At 38.8% G+C, this 18,919-nt stretch overlaps 1 protein-coding gene and 1 long non-coding RNA gene across 3 annotated transcripts in view; one reads left to right on the top strand and one right to left on the bottom strand.

The window, feature by feature from the left end:
- The window catches only part of LOC101478053 (protocadherin-16), a 77,992-nt gene that overhangs the window by 27,376 nt on the left and 31,697 nt on the right, over positions 1–18,919 (top strand). The window lies entirely within an intron of this gene.
- The window catches only part of LOC143412492 (uncharacterized), a 42,330-nt gene continuing 31,769 nt past the window's right edge, over positions 8,359–18,919 (bottom strand). Inside the window, exons 3-4 of one of the 2 annotated variants that reach the window (XR_013093011.1) lie at positions 9,051–9,117; positions 8,359–8,954 (exon numbers count right to left, since the gene is read on the bottom strand). This is a non-coding gene — a long non-coding RNA (uncharacterized LOC143412492). Of the gene's footprint in view, positions 9,118–18,919 lie in introns of both variants that reach the window. The other variant, XR_013093010.1, reaches the window with a different exon arrangement.

Genomic DNA, 18,919 nt, shown 5'->3' with positions numbered 1-18,919 from the left:
GCAGGTAACTCTACTTAGTCCTAATTAGATTTTTGAAAATGTATCGGTGGATGGATTTTATCTCTGACATCACCAAGATGTCCTAGAGTTTTGAAACTGTATCAGGGGTTTCTATATCACTGTGATCGTGGGGGACTATGGGCTATTTTAAGCACCGCTTGTGCAAAATGTGTAATTGTTTAAAAAATAACTGGCAAGACTTTTTTGCTTTCTGAACCAGAGGGATGGTACTCCCTGGGAGGCTACATTGAGATGCTGCATTCAAGTTTTTTGCTTGAATATTCATGCTATGGCATTAACGTAAAGATTTATCAGAGACTAATGTGTGCACTTATGTAGCAGCACAATAAAATCGTGCAGTACATCGTGCAGGTCGTTCACAGTTCCGCTGTTGAGAACCTTCTCACTTTGACACAGAAAACTCTGAAAAGGCTCAGGAACAGCCCTGTGCTTTATGTAGTTGAAACTGGCCAGCCCTTTTGGTCCTCTGTGTTTTCTCATTTACGTGAATGGTTTTACCAGGGTGGGTTGAGACCCAGCAAGTAGCCAGGAGTAAGCAGCTGCTTCTCATCTTTGCCTACATGCGCGTTTGTTATGGCTCCACTCTGATTGGGTATCGCATAACTCCCTTGTATCTCCTGAGCCCTTTGAGACTGTGTTATAGACTTTGGCTTTTTCATTAGGGCACCAGAGAGATCTCTGAATTGAATTCTATAGCTCATAGTGGAGCACATTAGAACGGCATAGCCACCATTTATTGTTTTGATAAGCTAAATAAACACTGACTCGAGATAGAAAAAGCACCATAAATAAAGTCTTATGTGTTAAAAACACTGTTATTGAAATTCAACTTTCATGCAAGAGTTCAGCTCAAGCTCCAAAATTTCCAGACTATGTTGTATAAATTCATCATTATTGAACAGCCACTGTTCAGCCGTCAATCAGCATGAAATCTCCATTTCAGTCTATCGCTGCTTGCTAAGGGCCTTTCACCCTTTCCCTCTTGTCAGGGTCCAGTACCTCAGATACAAACCTGGTCTCAGGCCAGACTCAGACTTATATCTGTTTCTCTGTTTTGTAAGCTGGCCACTCCACTTCCCGCATCCTGCACAGCAGTCCTTAGGTTGTTTGTGAAATGGAAGTAGCACAGGACTCCTCTGGGACATAACAGAGAAGCCAAAGTCTGTAGCCCCCTCACCTCTGTGTTCCTGCAGAGTCTCCAGTGGCTTGGTGAACAGTGGGCTTGCTCTACAGGTCTTTAGACTTGTTCTGTGTGCGGTTGTCCGAGATGGAGGGCGGCCTTTATGTTTGGATTGGTTTTTGACTTATTTTTTTCTCCACATTAGTCAAAGATGTCACACTGAGTTAGGCCAGCAGCCTAATGAGATCTGACTAGACAGGAGAACAATATTTTTCTTTAGATTGCCCTAAAGTTCCAGTAGCTTAAACGAAGTGATGCTGCCATCTGCTTCTTTCCTTTCCTTTTGCACCTCTGCATCATAGTTTCATGCTCCATCTTTGCATCTCTGCCTTGTACAATGTGACTAAAAGATTGTGCATTAATTTGGAATATGTAGTTACTTTTAATTTATCTCGAGCAGATAATTTCTGGGATATGATTCATATTCGATTAAGCTGTGATTTATGCAGGTTCTCATCACACATCACATAGTTGCCAAGAAATTTAACCTGTTATATGATTTCAATAAGCTGTGTATGGATGAGGCTAAATTGGCTTTAAAATTAAGGTTGACCTGCTCTCCGACTATCCACACTCAAATTCTAGTGTTTCCGACAGTTTTTCTCCTGTAAAGTAAAAATGTTGGTTGCAATCATGCACACCTCCTGACTGGCTGGTTTGGGTGGCTACGTGTTTTTTTCAGCATCTGTCTCAGTCCAGAGTTGCACAGTAACTAGGTGGGAGTATTAGTGATCAGGCATAGATGAGAGCAGCACACTTGGGTTCCATCAACACTCTTATGCTGTCTGTCAGCTGCACTAATCTGAAGCTGGCAGTTGTAAAAATAGGGTTGTTTGATGGCATATCACCCTTCATCCTTCACAGTCCAGGGAAACCCTTTGTTTTAATCCTGCAGTTGTTCCCTTGATCAAAAACAAATGTATCCCTCATCACTGCTGTCATAAAAATCAAAATTCCTCATAATGGATCAATCTTCAGATATCATTTTTCACTAATCTTAAATGAACTAGTTTAAATGTAAATTCAATCGTTGCTGCTTTTTCACAGGATTAACAAGTTATGAAACATACATTATGAAATGCAGACACTGCAGCCAGCCCAGCAGCAGCTGTTTTTAATTGATGTTTTAAACACTGGGTTCTTTAGATTTCAAGGAGTAGAGGAAAGGTGCCAGTAAGGCACACTGAATTAACTTCTGGCAGTGGACAAATATATGTTTAGGCATAATTTATCATTTAAAATTAAAGACATGAAACAGGCATTTGAGTGGCAACAGCATACATTAGACACATTTTTTCTGTTCTTGACTGGCCACAGATCATGAAGGTATGTAGTCCAAAGATTAGGGGTCAGAGAATGGCCAACAGTAGTCTAAGCAATTCTCCAGGGCATTAGGCAACTATTGTATTAGACATACTCTCTACTCAAAGCTTTGGTCCAGGTTTCTCAATCAAAACAGATTTTTCCAAATGGAACAAGAAGAAATGCAATATGGAGAGGGTCTCTCCTGAAGTCTTCTACCTCTGCTGTTCTCTCCACTTCAACTTTTATCTTTTTTGCCTGACTCTGCTGTGATCTGTTATATCCATTAGCCTGAGGAGGCCTGTGGCTCTTTGTCTGAAGGAATATGTCAAACTGTTAGCAGTGAATGGTCTATTGGCACATAACATCATGCAGAGAATTGAAGCATGGGTTTCAAAAAAGTGACCGCTTAAAGGCTGACAGACAAAGTTAATGCAGTCTGTCAGCCAAAAACCATGGAGACTGTTTTTCTCAGCTTTCACGTTCCAAAAAACAGACTAAACTCATTAGTTTGTAATTTGCAGATTAAAGCCAGACACAATTTTATTTAAAAAATGTGTTATCATAAGTATTCAGAAGAAATACTGAAGATACTTAATTAAGATGCAAAAGTAACACCTCACATCACTCACTTTTCAAGTCTCAGATATCAGTGTTGATATAATTTTGTGCTTTAATACATTCCAAAAGGTGTTGAAGCAAATTTGTGTCACTTAAAGTAGGTTGTATATTTTCAACTGGATGACCATTTTGGGATCTTCTGACAGATGGGGATAGCTTTATGGCTATACAAAGAGCATATGCTGTAAGCAGAGGAAGTTACTGTGCTGAAAGAGAAGATGCAATGAACTGCCTGAGCCAAAGGGATACCTTGATGTCCAAATGACTATACCAGAAACCGAAGGGGAGAGAAAGGTTGAAAGGTGCAAAAAACTAACTTCACCTTTAACGTAACACAATATTTGTAAATCCACCTACTTGCCGGTGTCAATGTACACCAGCTACTTCAAATAAAATATAAATCCATTAAAGGAGATCTTAATCTAAAGTCAGTGCCATGAAGCTTTCAATAAATTCTTGACATACTGCAGTGAATTTAGGTGACTGTTAAGCCTCGTCTTTGTTGGTTTGTATTGGTGGTTTGTTGTTTCCGTTGCTTCCTCCGCTCTTTCCAGATCCCCGTTCTCTGTCCCGGCTCCGTTTGGCAGCACACATTGTTGTGTTGCTTGTGGTGTCAAGCAGCAGGTCCACCAAAGCCATCCAGAAGGCAGGCCCCAAAGCGTGAGAAAAGACTGCTGTGTGATTGGATTAACTTTTGAGCGCCACATTGCTTAATTAATGAAAATGACCCGGGAGCAGAGAGTGAAACCATTGTCTGTGCAGTGACAAAGTCCCTGCCCATCAACAGTATCCTTAACAGGATTTCACAAAGTATGCCAGGCGTTCTTAATTTGTTGGCTTAGACCACTGCAGAAGGGTCCTGGCAGCTGAAACGTCGTCTTCCCTTTGCAAAGCCAAAATTTCAAACACTATCCATTAGGATCAGCAATGTGAATGACAAGTTGAACTTTAACTGGCTTTTGTTCATGGAAGTAGCAAATTTTGTAGTAGAAGAGGTTTTCCACTCGACTTTCCCACTCCTCTTTGAACTGCAAGAACACTGTCCAGTGAGTGCTTGTTTCCATTGAGCAGGCCAACAACCTACACCTGTAGATTGTGTCACAGTTAAATGCATTTGTTGCACATGTGACCAGTAGCTATTTTTCACTTGATGATGTGCGAGTTCCTTCTTCTTTCCATCCTTCTTTCTTTCCTCTTTAACTTCCTTTAACTTTCTTACAGTTTATTATTTAAATATAGGCTGGCATTGTGTAAGGGTGACGACCCTGCACCGTCTTCTGAGAGTTTCCTCAGAACCAGTGTGACCAGATTACTTTACATTACTTTACATTCCTCAGTGCTGAATGGCTCTCTGGAAACGATTACCTGGTATTACCTCAAATCAAAGACTTCTTCCTATTATCTCAGCAGGATCAGTCAAAGACAGCCGTCCTGTGACTGCCAGCTAAGATGTTAAAATAACACCGCATACCTGTTCCCTTGACAACCAAAACATGCTGTTTTTGTCAACCAACCCCCCCCCCCCCCCCAAAAAAAAAACGAAAACAAAATTTACAAATGTTTCAAGCAAATGCAGCTAAATGTGTTGAACTATTTTGTAAAACCAGCGTGCTATGTTATATGCTAATTACTCTTTTTTAGCTTAGCTTAAGACAGCTCTGTGGATGCAGTCACTATATATGTTATTAAAGACAAAACACATTAATCCAGCCTGAGGACCAGAGATAATGCTAAACAAAGCAGCTACTAAATAATCAAAGAGAAAGTCACGTTGAATTCATTATGCCTGTGAATGTCCTCACAAAGATAGGCATGCAAACTTGCCTGTGTGCGGGTATCCCCTCCCCCCTCACAAAAAGCACAGTGCACATACACAGCAGCCAAATTAGAGGAAAAGTTGGAAACAGAAAATAGCTTTTAGCCAAAATATGAGAACGAACAATGGATCCCTGGATTACTCCCTGGCAACGCATCAGCCATGTCTGAAGTGGACTGGAGAAGCAGTTGTTGGGAGATTGAAGAACGCATACACAGACTCACCCTTACATACAGAGATTCCTTCATTTATTAGCGAGATATGAAACTGTGCAATTGTTGTTTAACTAACTTCAGCAAAATAATCTGAAAAGCAATCTCAACTCTGTCATTTCTTTCAATTATACCCCAAGCCTACACTAATACCATACTCACACGTGCACAAACTCACTCTTTCACTGCAGCCTTATGTTTCAGTCACCGCTAACAGCTACGGACAGTACGGAAATATCCCTCAATGCGTCCTCATGTTGATGAAGATGTGTCAAACACAGTGGTGTGCTTTGTTTCTGCAGGATGTAGAAGGCAGACATAGTCTTCTACACCTAACAGGACAACTGGTAAATGAAAGGAAAGCTTATACCTCTCTAGTAAATGAACTGCTGCCTGTATGCATGTGTGCGTTTTTCACTTCTTTACATCTAGTCACACATGGTTAGTGCATTGCTGTGGGACTAACCTGCAACTCATTGCCTGCATGAGAAGAGTTGCCTCAACCCTTCTCAATTGTAAATTGCACACGTTTGAAGAATGAAGCCACAATGTTTTCAGAAATGGGGACAAGTATATCAGTTACTATGTTAGTTTATGGTTTATGAGTATATGCATATCACTAGATTATGTATGTTTGAAGTTGTTCTTGCATGCTTTTTAATATAATCTGAAAACTGCCTTTTTCTTCTCAATGCCTTTCTAGATTTTTGTTATTCTTGCCCCCCCCCCCTCCACACACACACACACACACACACACACACACACACACACACACACACACACACACACACACACACACAAGTACTCATGGTTTCAAGTTTCGCCTTGCTTACAAAGAACTCTAAATCTCTGAGCTTTTGAATCCATCTGGAACAATGAACTTCTCATGCTCCGAGATAAAGGTTTTGTTTCTTGTTAATTCAGCGGATATGCGTTCACAGCTTGATTCCTGATGATTTTCAAGGATAAGAGATTGATTTGTTCATTAGAAGTTGTTGTTCTTTTAGAAGAAAATGAGAAAGTAAAGTATTAGAGGGACAACGCTGCATGAACCGAGGGGTTCAATTTTAAAAAGAGGGGATTTTATACATAAAGTACCTTCGCCTTTTAAATGAACTTAAGCCATTTCTTGGGTTTCTGCATTTTGAACTGGTGTTGAGTCCCTTGCTGCTTATAGTAGGGCCTCTCTCTTTAGGGAGGTGAAAAACAGCTCAAAGACAAATGAGTTACTTTATCCATAGTACTATGAACAGAGTTTCTGGGCAGCTTGCCCATACAAGTACATGCCTAGGTCTCTAGTTCTCTGAGTGCAAGAGTGATTCATAAGATATTTGTGTGTGTGTGTGTGTGTGTGTGTGTGTGTGTGTGTGTGTGTGTGTGTGTGTGTGTGTGTGTGTGCACGCAACCATGGTGGTATGCTCTCTTGCTCTTGCTCTCTCTCCGTTTATATATATCTCTATATAGATACATGTATATAGCATGTCTCAGCATATGCAATGAGTTTTAGGAAACAGGGAAAAACGCTGAGATATTCTAAATTACTGGATTGAAAATTAGTGGCAAAATGTCTGAAGGAGTGATGAATCCAAATGTAAATTATGTTGGTTCAGATTTCAATATGTATGGAGGAGATCATGACAGAGTTACACTAGTCACTGTGTACAGCCACACGGTGGAGGCTCTGTCATGGCTCAGAGCTGCATTTTAGCCAGTGGTGTTGTGGATCATGTATTCCATACATGATGGGATTATAGGTACAGAAAAGTACCATCAAGATCCACCATGCAATGCCATCTGGAAAGTATCTGATTGGCATCAGCTGCTTTTTTCAGCGTGACAATGATCCCAAACACACTCTGCCAATGCAGTAAAAGCATACCTGGACAGAAAAATACACAACAGAACACTATCAGACTTGGACTGGCCTGCACAAAGCCTCCACTTCGACATTCTTGAAGCAGTGCGGGATCATCTTGACAGAGAGCAGAAAGGCAGCTACTATCTAAAGAATAGCTTTGAATGACAGTATTCCTGAAGACTACCCAAAGTAATGACAAGAAAGCTTGCTAAAGAGAGTTCAGACTTTATTAAAGAATAAAGTGGATTGTACCAGATATTGATTTTCAACCTTGTTACAATTGTATAAACTCTGCTTTATCTTATGTACTCTATTTCCATTGTTTTACTCTGTAGTAAGAAAAACTGTAATTAGATGTTAAAATTTGTGCTTGATAGTTTTTAATAGAATTGTTTCTTTGTTTCATTCTTATATGTCATGATTTTGATAAATCCTTATATGAGATTTTCACATATTCAAAATGCGTATTAAACTTGTAGGCATGTTGATTCATGTTTCTCAAGGCGGGTTTGTCGCACATATGGTCCTGTGTAAAATAATGTATGTTGCTGAACTCATTCTAGGTGGTTTTGTGAGACAGGAGGTATCCTCCTCTGTCCAATGTGTTGTCCAGACAAGGTGTGAAAAGAAATTTTACAATCGAAAGTCTACAATCTGTGTCCAACGTTGTCAAGATGAGAGTAGTGAATAGGTTCTATTCCCCCGGTGGTCATTTTTAGCTCACAGCGCACTTGTGGTGGGATAAGCACGTACTGCTCAGCTATGACCTACTGTTTAAAATCTACTTCGTAAAAATGTCAGTTAGAGGAAAAGCATTTATCATTTCCCTGAGTCCAACCAGAAAACACATTAGAAACAAATGGTAAGTGGAGAGAGCCTCACACTTAGGTTATGTATTCAACACTGCAGGGAAGGTATAAGCACAGCTCAACTGCTAATATATCTAGCGTCCCTGCTTAATCTAAACAGCTGTACTAGTTAGACGATGACACAGAGATGTGTTGAAATAGGAATGTTTAAAACAGAACTAAACAAACAGGTGTGAAATTGATGAGTGTGACTCTGTGAAAATGTTTCAATGAGCTGAGAACATTTCAACCTATGCATGGACTCCTGAAAAACACAGAACCTGGTGGGAGAACATTTCTGGTGGACGGTTAAGGGCAACAAAGTCTCGCAGGTGTTGTGTTTTTAGTGGCAGATGTGTTCACACCTTAAGGTCTACCCAAAGTCCTTACATGTCACAGTAACATGTTTTATAGCTAAATCTAAGACACGTGTGACATATGTTTAAAAAAAGTGGGAAATAGCTCACTTTTTGCAAGTCATTTAAAAAGTCTCTTTATAACAACAAACTGCTTATGAAAAGTCAGATAAATAGATTATATTTTGTCATGTGTGAGACATGTAAAACATATGAACATAGCAATTGCAGACTTAAAAACACATCCTTATCTGCACATATCAGTTTCAGATTTTGACTATATTAACTTGTACAGTGTAGCAGGTAAAATAAAAAACAATAAGCCAACACACTGTCACACACAGTATGCCCCTGCTTTGCTTAAAAATAATCCGAACAGGGCTTAAAGCTACACGCCATTAATTTACTAGATCAAAGTGGCTACGAAGCCGTTTCTTCTCGTGTATGTGTCAAAGTCACTTAAAGATAAACAATTGTCACAGCTAATGTGCCTTGTTCACCAATTTCCAAATAAAACAAAACTAAATACTGCTGTTTAATGTAAACTCTATCTGTCTGTGGTCACAGACATAATCCTTTTGAGGCTTGCTGATTTACAGCACTCTAAAATAAATAACTGTACCTACTGTGTTTGATATATATCTAATATAGAACATACTGTACTGCTTGTGAGATTCAAAAGATATGGAATGCTTCATGCAGGAGTTGTTTTGGGGGGGATTTAGGATCATCTTTCACGCCTGTGGTTTGAGCATAAAGCAAGAAAATATATATTTTTTAAAACAATAAAACTTACCAGCTTCTCCACATTATAATACATCTATTATATGTACAACCTTATCCTTCTGAGGGGTTGCACGAGGCATTGGAGGCATCCCAATCAGACAGGTCACCAGTCAGTCACTGGGAAAGAAACAGAGAAGGACAACATTCATGCTCACATTTACAACCATGGACAATTAGGGGTCACTCGTCTTTGGAATGTGGGCTAACTTCTGATTTCACTGTCACAACCACAAGCTCAGTATTAACCTTATAGATATAACATATGTGATAACAAAAAAGTAGTATGTGCTTTGCTTGCTTTGTTGATTTTAAAGGTAAAAATTAAAATGAAAGCTTTGCATCATGTAGTTACGGTACCGTAACTAAGTTTACTAGATCAGTTTGTGTGTTTGAAACTGGCTCATAAAACTCGGAGACTGCCTGCTGCAGAAGTGGAGAGTGATCACAGGCCACACACTCAGTTTCATGCTGCCTGTTCCTTCAGCACATTTCCTCACTTTTCTATGTTCATTGCTAATATTGTCATTAGGACCAATGGAACGGCCGGCTAACATGTTTTCACAGCCGGCATGTGACATCATCACATTTCAAAAGCACCTCATAAACCCAAAGGCTGAGGTTGGTTCTGGGAAAGCTTATAGCCACCCCTCCTCCCACCTAGTCATTGTCTCTGCACTGACAGTGATCTAAGAGAGCATGAATGATGAAAGCAGGTGAAAGCAAAGTATAAAGTAAAGGAGATTTAGAAATACTTTTTTAAAACTACATTTCAATAGTTCTGCCGTATCTGTCTTTGTAAAGGTTAACGTTTTCTTCTTCTTCCTTTTTTCATACAATCCTAAATGTTCTCACTGGGCACACTCTGTGCCAGGCTCTGCAGTGGGGAAAAATTATTAATTTTTTCTGCCATTAAAGAGTTTCTGGAATGTCTACAAATAATCCTTCCATTATTTAAAAAGAGAGAGCGTAAGAGAGAGAGAAAATCCACCTCAAACAAAAGGGGGGAACAAAATCAAACAATAAAAGCTCATAAAAGACAAATCTGTGGTCAGCCAAAAGGTTTTATGTCAGTCCAGAATCACAATACCCAAAACTTCTTATGTGCAAAGTGTTTTTTCCAGCAGTATTGTCCTTTAAACCTTTAAGCAAAGGCCACACAGTGTGCAGAACAAAAGGGGAAATATCTGTAAAAGTGGCACTTTGATCTCCAAAGCAAGCAAACTGTTTCCCCACAAAACTGCTTAATGCGGCTAAAAAAAGCAAAGGCAATAATGGTCATCCACGTGCGCTTAAATAGCTTACTGGCTTGCTGAATGATGTGCACATGGTCCAAACAGATGCCGATTTAATTTCTCCTGAATTAACGATCACAAAATTTTTTGACTCATCATTTTCAGTTTCTCACTTTAGAATTAAATCAATACAAATTGCTGGTATGGGGATTTTGATCTGAAGCTTAATTTACATCTTTTGGAATATTTCATTACTGCGCTCTTTATCTTAGAGGAAAAGAGGAAAAATTGGCCTGTTGGGCAGAAAATTCAAGCTTTTCTGATTTAATTTAAAATGTTAGGGGAGTAATAGTCCTTTTGCGTATTTAATAATGATCATCCAGTCCAACTTTAACCAATGCATCTGTTATTCTTAGTTTTACTGGTTCCTTACTCTGAAACTTTTCCTTCTGAAAGTGGAAATCCCTCTGAGAGGTGGTTGATCAGCTTATTGTACACTACACACAGAGCTCGTTTCCCCTCCAAAGAATCTATCATGTGACATCTGAATCCTAAACCCATCAAATGAGCTTAAGATATACTGGCGAACAAAACTTGGAGAGATCCCATGACTTGCCAGTAATCCAGAGTCCCCATTTCCCTTTGGCTTTTTGGATTACAATATGTTTTCTTCGTGCCATTTTTCCTTTCTGCTATTAACACTTAAATGTTCCACAAGGCCTTCGGTTTCTTTATGAAAGCCACAACTAATCCCTCATTACCCCACATTCAGGCGTTTATTGAAATGTTTGCAAGCGTTGTATGTGGTCTCACTGGATTAGTGGATTCAGCAATTCACAGCTGAGAATTTTACACATGCATGTGTGATGCATGCAGGGAGATAATGCTTCTTCTTATAGCGGCTCTTTGCAATGACCTGTGCCATCTCGGGTTCTGTTTTATATTCTCCCAGGAGTCCCTGCCATCATACTGGTCTATGAAAGTCATGGCCCCAGTTTTGTGAGATGCTGCAACTGTTTGCACTTGAAGGGGATAGACCTTAGTGTGCTGATGTAATCTATCAAAGGGAAGAAAAACATTGTATAGTTGTTAGTGAATGACCCCAGTGTCAGAGGAAACTGGGAACAGGGGGATAGAGATTTTTTTTCCAAACTTTGGCTTTTACTTTTCCCCACTCTTTTCCTCATAGTTTTTTCCCCCTGTTTCCTTTCTTTGTAAAAGGGTACTAAAATTGCCTCCGGGCTCATCATACAATGCAGCCTTTCACACTTTGAGACAAGTATGACTGGCAGATATAAGTTGCTGTTCAATGTTAAACAAAACTAGTTGACAAAGGAAGATTTGAGACAAAAGAAAAACCCTAAGACTAAAATCCATGAGCACGTGGCCACATAATGGCTCTGCATTATCTTGAGCATTGTTGGTGTTTTTTAATGTGGCTTCATTTCTCAACCCAGTGAGTCCAATAAAGACAAAACGTCAGCAGTTTTTTTAAACCATAATGGAGTTCAGACCATACTTTTACTGCCCTGCCAGTGACTAATGAGTCTTGAGGTCAATAGATTAAAAGAATTTAAGATTTCCATGCCACATCCCTAATTTGATGATTTCCCACTGAAAACTAAAACCAGAAGCTAGGCTACAAAAATATGGGACCAACACTAAAGCTTTAATGTCTCTAAGCTCTTCTGCATTTGTTCTCAGGCATTTGTTGAGTTTTCATTAAGACAGTTATGACATAAGGAAGGATGCCATGTGCTCTGTGTCTCCAGCACGTTTTTCTCCATCTGCTGTACTCAAGTGATTCAAACTCTGCTTTTTACATCCCTTGACCCTGCTGAGTTGAAATAGATAATGCATTTTTATATATTTATTTTCAGAATTAAAAAAAGCAAACTTAAATGACCCTTCACTTTTATGTCTCAAATGGGGGAAAAATAAATCTCTCTTACTTTCTTTTCATCTCACCCAAAATGATTTTTATTTTTATTGGGTTACTTATTTGTTTAACCTTTCAGCCTTTCTTTTCTTGTCTGGCTTGCTTAGAGCTGCTTGATCACTGGCATCGGTTCACCCACTATCCACTAAATCACTAACCCCATGGCAGCCTCGCTGATTTCGTCTGGCGCTTCTCCCACTTCAGAGAGACACCAGAAACATTAGACAGGGGTGTGTCTTTGAGTCTTTCAGGCAGTTTATCCTCCTTACTACAGGACTTAGATTGCTTAGTAGCCCTTGTCATTAAATATTGTGCCCATCACTTTGATCTGGTCAAGGTCTGCCTTCTTCCTCTCTATGTTCTCATCCACTTTGATGACCTCTCCTGTATTCCTATACTGAAATATCACTATGACTTCTGTTATCTCCAAATGAGGATACGCCTAAACTTCTAGACTAACACTGAGCTTGAAATATACTGACAGTTTTATATCAGCTATGGGCTTTGTAGAAGTACAAAGGAGCTTCTTACATGCTTTGACCATTTTTCATTGAACAGGTGCTGAGAGAAATGGTTCAGATTTTTTCCTCTAATATAAAAACCATATGAGGATTAATCTGTAGTTTAGAAATGGACACATACCTGCATGGAAACAGAAGAACAGAAACAACTAAATGACTGGTCTGGAAAATGTTTTCATTCAGCAACTTATTTCAGATATTTTGTGAGTAAAGTCAATGCCTGGTTTGCTTCCTGTGAAGAGGCACATTTAAAATTAAGCAATGCTCCAAACTATCTCATTAAGTGGCAGCAAACTTTTACTCCATGCAAAGCTGGACTCTTTTGGCTCTTGGCTTTTCTTCACATTAAATAATCAGAGTGCAGCTAGCTTGGTAAACAAGATTAAAGAAGATAGCTTTATATGATTTCTGGCTATTAAAGTAAACATTTACTTCTTTCAGCTCGCAGTCAAATTTGGCTTCCGTTCAAAACAGATTTCCACAGCACGCGGCCGATCTTTAATCTTTTTCCGTGTTCATTTCAGAAGTACTAAGTGTACCATCGCATCTTTACCACCCTCCCCTTCATGCACTTGTATAGAAAAGGAAGAGTAACGGTGACCTTTGACTGTTGTTGTGTCTGTTAGGTCAGGCAGTCCTCACACCCTGTGACACATTCCACTCCTGCCAATAAATCTTCCCTCATGAATCAAACTTTGATTTATTTCCACCTTTGTCATAGGGTCTAGAGTCAAAGTGCTCAACAGAGAGTCAAAGAGGTTAGTACTCGGGGTCTCCCAGCAGGATATGATACATTATCACATCCATTTCCTGTAATGTCTGTTAAAACTGCTGTAATGGGTTAATTTGTTTAACTATAATGTGTGTGTTTGAAAGCCTAATAATCATGGTTATAAACGACATGTTTAACTCAACAATAGCACGTGCAGCACACAGGAACTCATGTAGAATAATGAGCTTCTTAAACAGGGCTACATGTAATTGCAATCAGAATCAGCAGTGTGACCTGCTGATTGTGATTTTCTTTCTAAGAGCTGGAATTAACAGCACGTACAAACAAAACAAACAAACAAACAAACTTTTCTTCAATTCAAAATTTTACTTTCACAGTTAAAGAAATTGTTTAATTTTACAATTTCCCCCAAACTGTTACAGGATCCTCTCACATGGAAGCAACTAGAAACAAATGTAAGTTAGTTGGATCATTTGCCAGCATGTGTATAACTTGACCACAAAGCTGGAGATCAACCTTTTGTTTTTCACTTGTATGTACAATATTCCTCATAATTTTTCTTTCTCCTTTGCTAATACCAAGGCTGCTGGCTTATGACTGGCTTTGTTAGCTTCTTTAAAATGTCCATGTTCAACCAGATAAAGGTGACTTAAGTGTCTGATTAGATTTGTTGTTTGGAAGGTTTTCATAGTGTTCCCCTGGTTCGATTGGGCAATTTTTGTATCACCACTCAGAGTGAAGAGCGCCATACTAACAACATGTTAGTGTGTGGCTGTGCGTGTGTACACGACTATTTGTTCAGCTCATAATCTGACATATGTGATCCTGACTGGCTGGTCAACAATCCTGGACTCGAAATCAGGCAGTTCTATCTAGTCATCATGTACATCTCATAAAATACAATTTTTAATGTTTGCTATGTTTATTGGTCAAATATGCATGATTTTCCATCCAAATAAAGACATAAGCAAAAAAATATAACCTGCTTATATTCAGTACTAACAATTTTTACCTTTGTTAAATGGAAAAACTTGATATTGTTTTATAGCTGATGAATTTTGTCAAGAAAAATTAAGCAAGTATAGTTTAAAATAATGTTTGTGACATATGATTGTTGGGTTTTTCTCTATATCTATTATTGTATGATCTACTGTACAATATAAAGCGCCTTGAGGCGACTTTTGTTGTGATTTGGCGCTATATAAATAAATCTGAATTGCATTGAATTTAATTGAATAGCAGGGCGGTAGTAAAACTTAGATCAGCTATAAACTATGTGCGCCTGTTGGACAAAAAATGCTATTTAAATTTGACTGTGCTGCATTATTTTAACATTCTGTTTTAAGCATATCATTTGAGCATAACATGGCACGCATTTGATTTAAAAAAAAGATGTAAGTTTCACTTGTTTAAAAACGAATCTCTGTCTCAAAAAATTGAGTGGATCAGCAATACTGAAGTTACAAGAGTATCAAGTAAGCGAGGAGTAAAGAGACACTGACATCAGCACAGAAATTGCTTGGCTTCCAGCTGGAAAGATGTCTGCTGCTAAAGGATTCTCCAGAGAATGGCATCCATAAGAAGCTGGCAATGATGAAGCTGTGCTGGCAGCTGATTATCTGTTTTCACACAAGAAAGGATTTGAGACTAACCATAACCCCAAGACATGTGTTTAGCTCAAACATTGTCCTACCATAGCCAAACTAAAAGCAAAAGTTCACATTGAACTTGCTGAATGTGTCTGCAGATAAGGAGATGATAGATGACGACCCGTTTACCTCTTCTGTACGTGTGATGCATGCATTTAGTTCTAATGATTTTCCTCTACCATGCCCCTGAGGTCACTTAAACTCAGTGCAGTTTGTTCAGTTTGTTATATAATTTTCATCACTCATAGAACAACTAACCACAAATTGAGATTAAATTAAACGCCAATGATGGCTGGAAATGGGATTTCAGCGTATTCAATGAAGCATTGACTCCAACAACTAAATGACAGAGAGTGAATGCTGCAGAACCGTAGCAAAACATATTAAAGCATGAAATAAGATGTGGGGTTTTTTCTTCACTAATAACCGGGTTACTGTTTGTGGTTTATTTGAAGATCATTTGCTGGTCTGAGACTCTCTGTAATATCATACCTCAGAACATCAGAGGAGTCTTTAATTACAAAGTTCGAACAAAATTTACTTGGATCATGGGAGAACGCAAAAGACTCCTGGGAGCAGTTAGGTGCCACTTTATCTGTGATTTATATTAGCCTTCCTTTTTTCCCTATGCCGTAATTCACCTATCTGCGTCAATGTCACTGTTATTGATGGAGGCTCTCACTGACACACCAGTGGCGGGTGGCTGGATAGCAGATGAAAGAGGGAATAGATGGTTGCCAGGCTGAAGGTCACGAAAGGGCAGCTGGACATTTGGCTGACCTGCGACCCAGAACCTCACATGTTATTCAGAACTTTCTGTCTGTTGGGATCAGATTAGGTATGCTTTGTACCCCTTTGTGTGTAAATCACACACACATGACTCTCACAAACACCATCTTGTGTTGTCTGTATAGGTGGGCTGGGACACTTGAGACCTCTCAATACTGAAATCTTGCGAAACTTATCCAGTCTTGTCATCAACATGTGCTGTTTTACGTAACACAAACAACACCAGAAACACAAAAAACAGAGAACTCTTTTAGAAGCTTTGTGAAGCGTTACCGCCTCAAAAAACACAGATAAATTGTGGTTTCAGTTCTTATTAATTCACAGAGAATGTAGCCTGTTTGTTGACAGGAAGGTTTTGACTTCAAGAAGCAGAAAAAACAACTTCATTGATTTATTTGTTTATTCAGTCAGTCGTGTTTTTCATGTGTTTTCCTTTTAGGTCAACAAAGGTTTTTCAATATCATTGGCCTATCTTTAGTTGCACAGTTTTTCTTGAATTGAAAACAGCTCATTCGTTTAGTAGACACAGAGTTTAGCAAAGCATAATCAAAAATGTATGTTAGGTGAAGTCCCTGCATACGGTCAAAAAAAGAATTTTCTGATGTAATCATACTCTATTTGCAGTACTTTGCAGTTCATAGTTATCTATGTACATACGGTGCAACTGCCTGATGACTAAAGCATGCACCGCATTACTGCAACGGTCGTGTTTCGGTTCATGAAAGCTTAACGGGCCAGTCCACCTCTCCAGTATTTCATATCTGTACCTCCACTGCCACCATCAATAACAGAAAAATAACATTTTGCTGAAATAATGTCATCACATTACGTTATGTGCCAAATTGTTCCACACTTTTTAAATGTAAACACAAACAGGCAAATACCAAGTTCAAAACAGTTCTCTTGTAAACAATCCCTGCACGTGCGTTTCTCACACTGTACACGGAGAGTACGTTGTTTATTTTATTGTGTCTTGCTGAAAAATGGCAGATGGTGGTATTATACTAAACACAAAGTGAGCCGAGGCTGATGGGAATGTTTTTAGTTTCTAAGGCATTTGGTCGTGAATCAAAGCTTTGAAAAAAGGAATTACGAAACGATGACGCTAGAGGAAAACAAAACAAAAAAAATCAAAGGATCACCAAAGTTGCTGTGATTTATCCTTTGGGGAACGTGAATGTCTGAAGTAAATTTCATTGCAATATTTCCAGTCCTTGTTGAAATATTTCTCCCAAAACCACAAATGTGAGCATGAAATATGATGAAGTCATTAGAATTCATCACTGGGGAACCAAAAATGTCTGCACCAAACTTTGTGGCCATCCATTAGTGGTTGAAATATTTTATAATATGTGAAAAGTTTGACCTGTTTGTGGCACTGGAAGTATCAGGTGACAGAAAAAGTCAAAGAATCACAAAATTCAGTGCGAGTCATCCTCTGGGACTCCCACTGGAACATCTGAGTCAATTTAATTTCAGCCTATCTAGTAGATTTAGAGATGTGTGATTTAGGTCACGGTGATGGACTGAGACATAAGTATTGCTACTCACATGGCTAAAAATAGTAAATGCTGCATGTTACAAAAAGGGGAAAAGAAATATATTGTGCCTCTGAACAACCTGCCTTATAGGTGTGCCCAGGAGAAGAAGCATGTTTCGCCCATCAGGGCCTAAGTTTGTGATATCGCTCTCTTGAAGTGCTGTAAGATGTGAGGGATTTTTACCCGGACAAGGCGATAATACCCAGTGACCACAATAACACACACATTTTTATGTTTTGACTTTGGATCTGTGAGAGTAAACTTTTGAGGCCAAATATGGGATCAGTTTTGGAGAGAAAGAGAAGGAAGGCCCAATTTCACAGAGCCTGAAAGTGGAAATGGGTCACATTGATCGCATTTATAAAATATGGAAAATCTATTTTTTCTTTAGCAAGGTTAACTGTTAATGATTCTTCTGACTTTTACTATGAATGTGACTATTTGTGATGCTCACAGGGTAAAACAAAGACTCAGCAGCTGCATATCTTTAGGTCTGTAGCAGTGCTTTTTTCTGCCATGTAGAAATAAGGTTTTAATTAAAAAAAATATTTGAACATGAGATGAAATGTGTGTTTCAGCAATTTTGGTGTGTGGATCCTTTTATATTGTTATGCTCGAGCAATTCTAAAATCAAACAACAGATACAAATGTAAATTTGAACCTACGTGCTGATGTTATTGATAGAGTAAAATGTCATTCCTGAACCACTTTCCACCAACTTCACACAGAGGACATTCTCTCAAACAGCTGTGTAAGTAATTAATATTGAAGCACATATACAGACACTTGATGATAACAACCCCATCCTATGCAGGTCTCATTACCAAGCGAAAAGCATGAAATGTAATCACTGAACTGATTTAGGCTTGCCTGGAAGTGCTCTTGAGTAGTGTGTGAAGTGAATTTGAGGTGTGTTTAAGTATACTTTGGGGATCATCAGGGGAAGTCAAGGCCAAAACTTGGCTTTTGGGTAACCCAAACAGGTTTTTATCTTTCAAATAGATGAAACATGTCGGATCCTGACTTGTGTGTGTTCCTTTTAAAAGCTTGCGTGAGTGTAATCTTGTGGAGGGCATGTTTACTGTGGAAGTCTCTTTTGCTCTGAGAAACAACTGAAGTGCTCACTGACTACCTTATGTATACTCGGAGGGGATTGTTTGAAATGAATCACATGAAGAAGGGGAGTAGACATGTATACAAGATAAAATATAATTATCCTATCACCTAAATATTTTGCTGAGAACTAAATAAATATGCAAGCGAGGAAATGAAACCCACCTATGGCTTTGGAGGCTCAAAAGAGTTTATGTGAAAAGAACTCCTCATGAATCAGAGTGAATGCATCAGATGGTAAATTTGCAAATATTGCATTCAACATATATTGAACATGCCAACAGTAAAGGTGCTCTAACGTAACACAATGTATTCTGGTTTAGGAGATAACATAGTTTTACGTGCATGTGGAAAATTTCATTATCACATTTTCCAGCAAGTTTAACGTCAGGATAAAAGGTG

This window comes from Maylandia zebra, linkage group LG14 (genome assembly GCF_041146795.1).
Source record: "Maylandia zebra isolate NMK-2024a linkage group LG14, Mzebra_GT3a, whole genome shotgun sequence".
NCBI lineage: Eukaryota > Metazoa > Chordata > Actinopteri > Cichliformes > Cichlidae > Maylandia > Maylandia zebra.
This window is presented reverse-complemented; position numbering and strand designations above follow the sequence as displayed.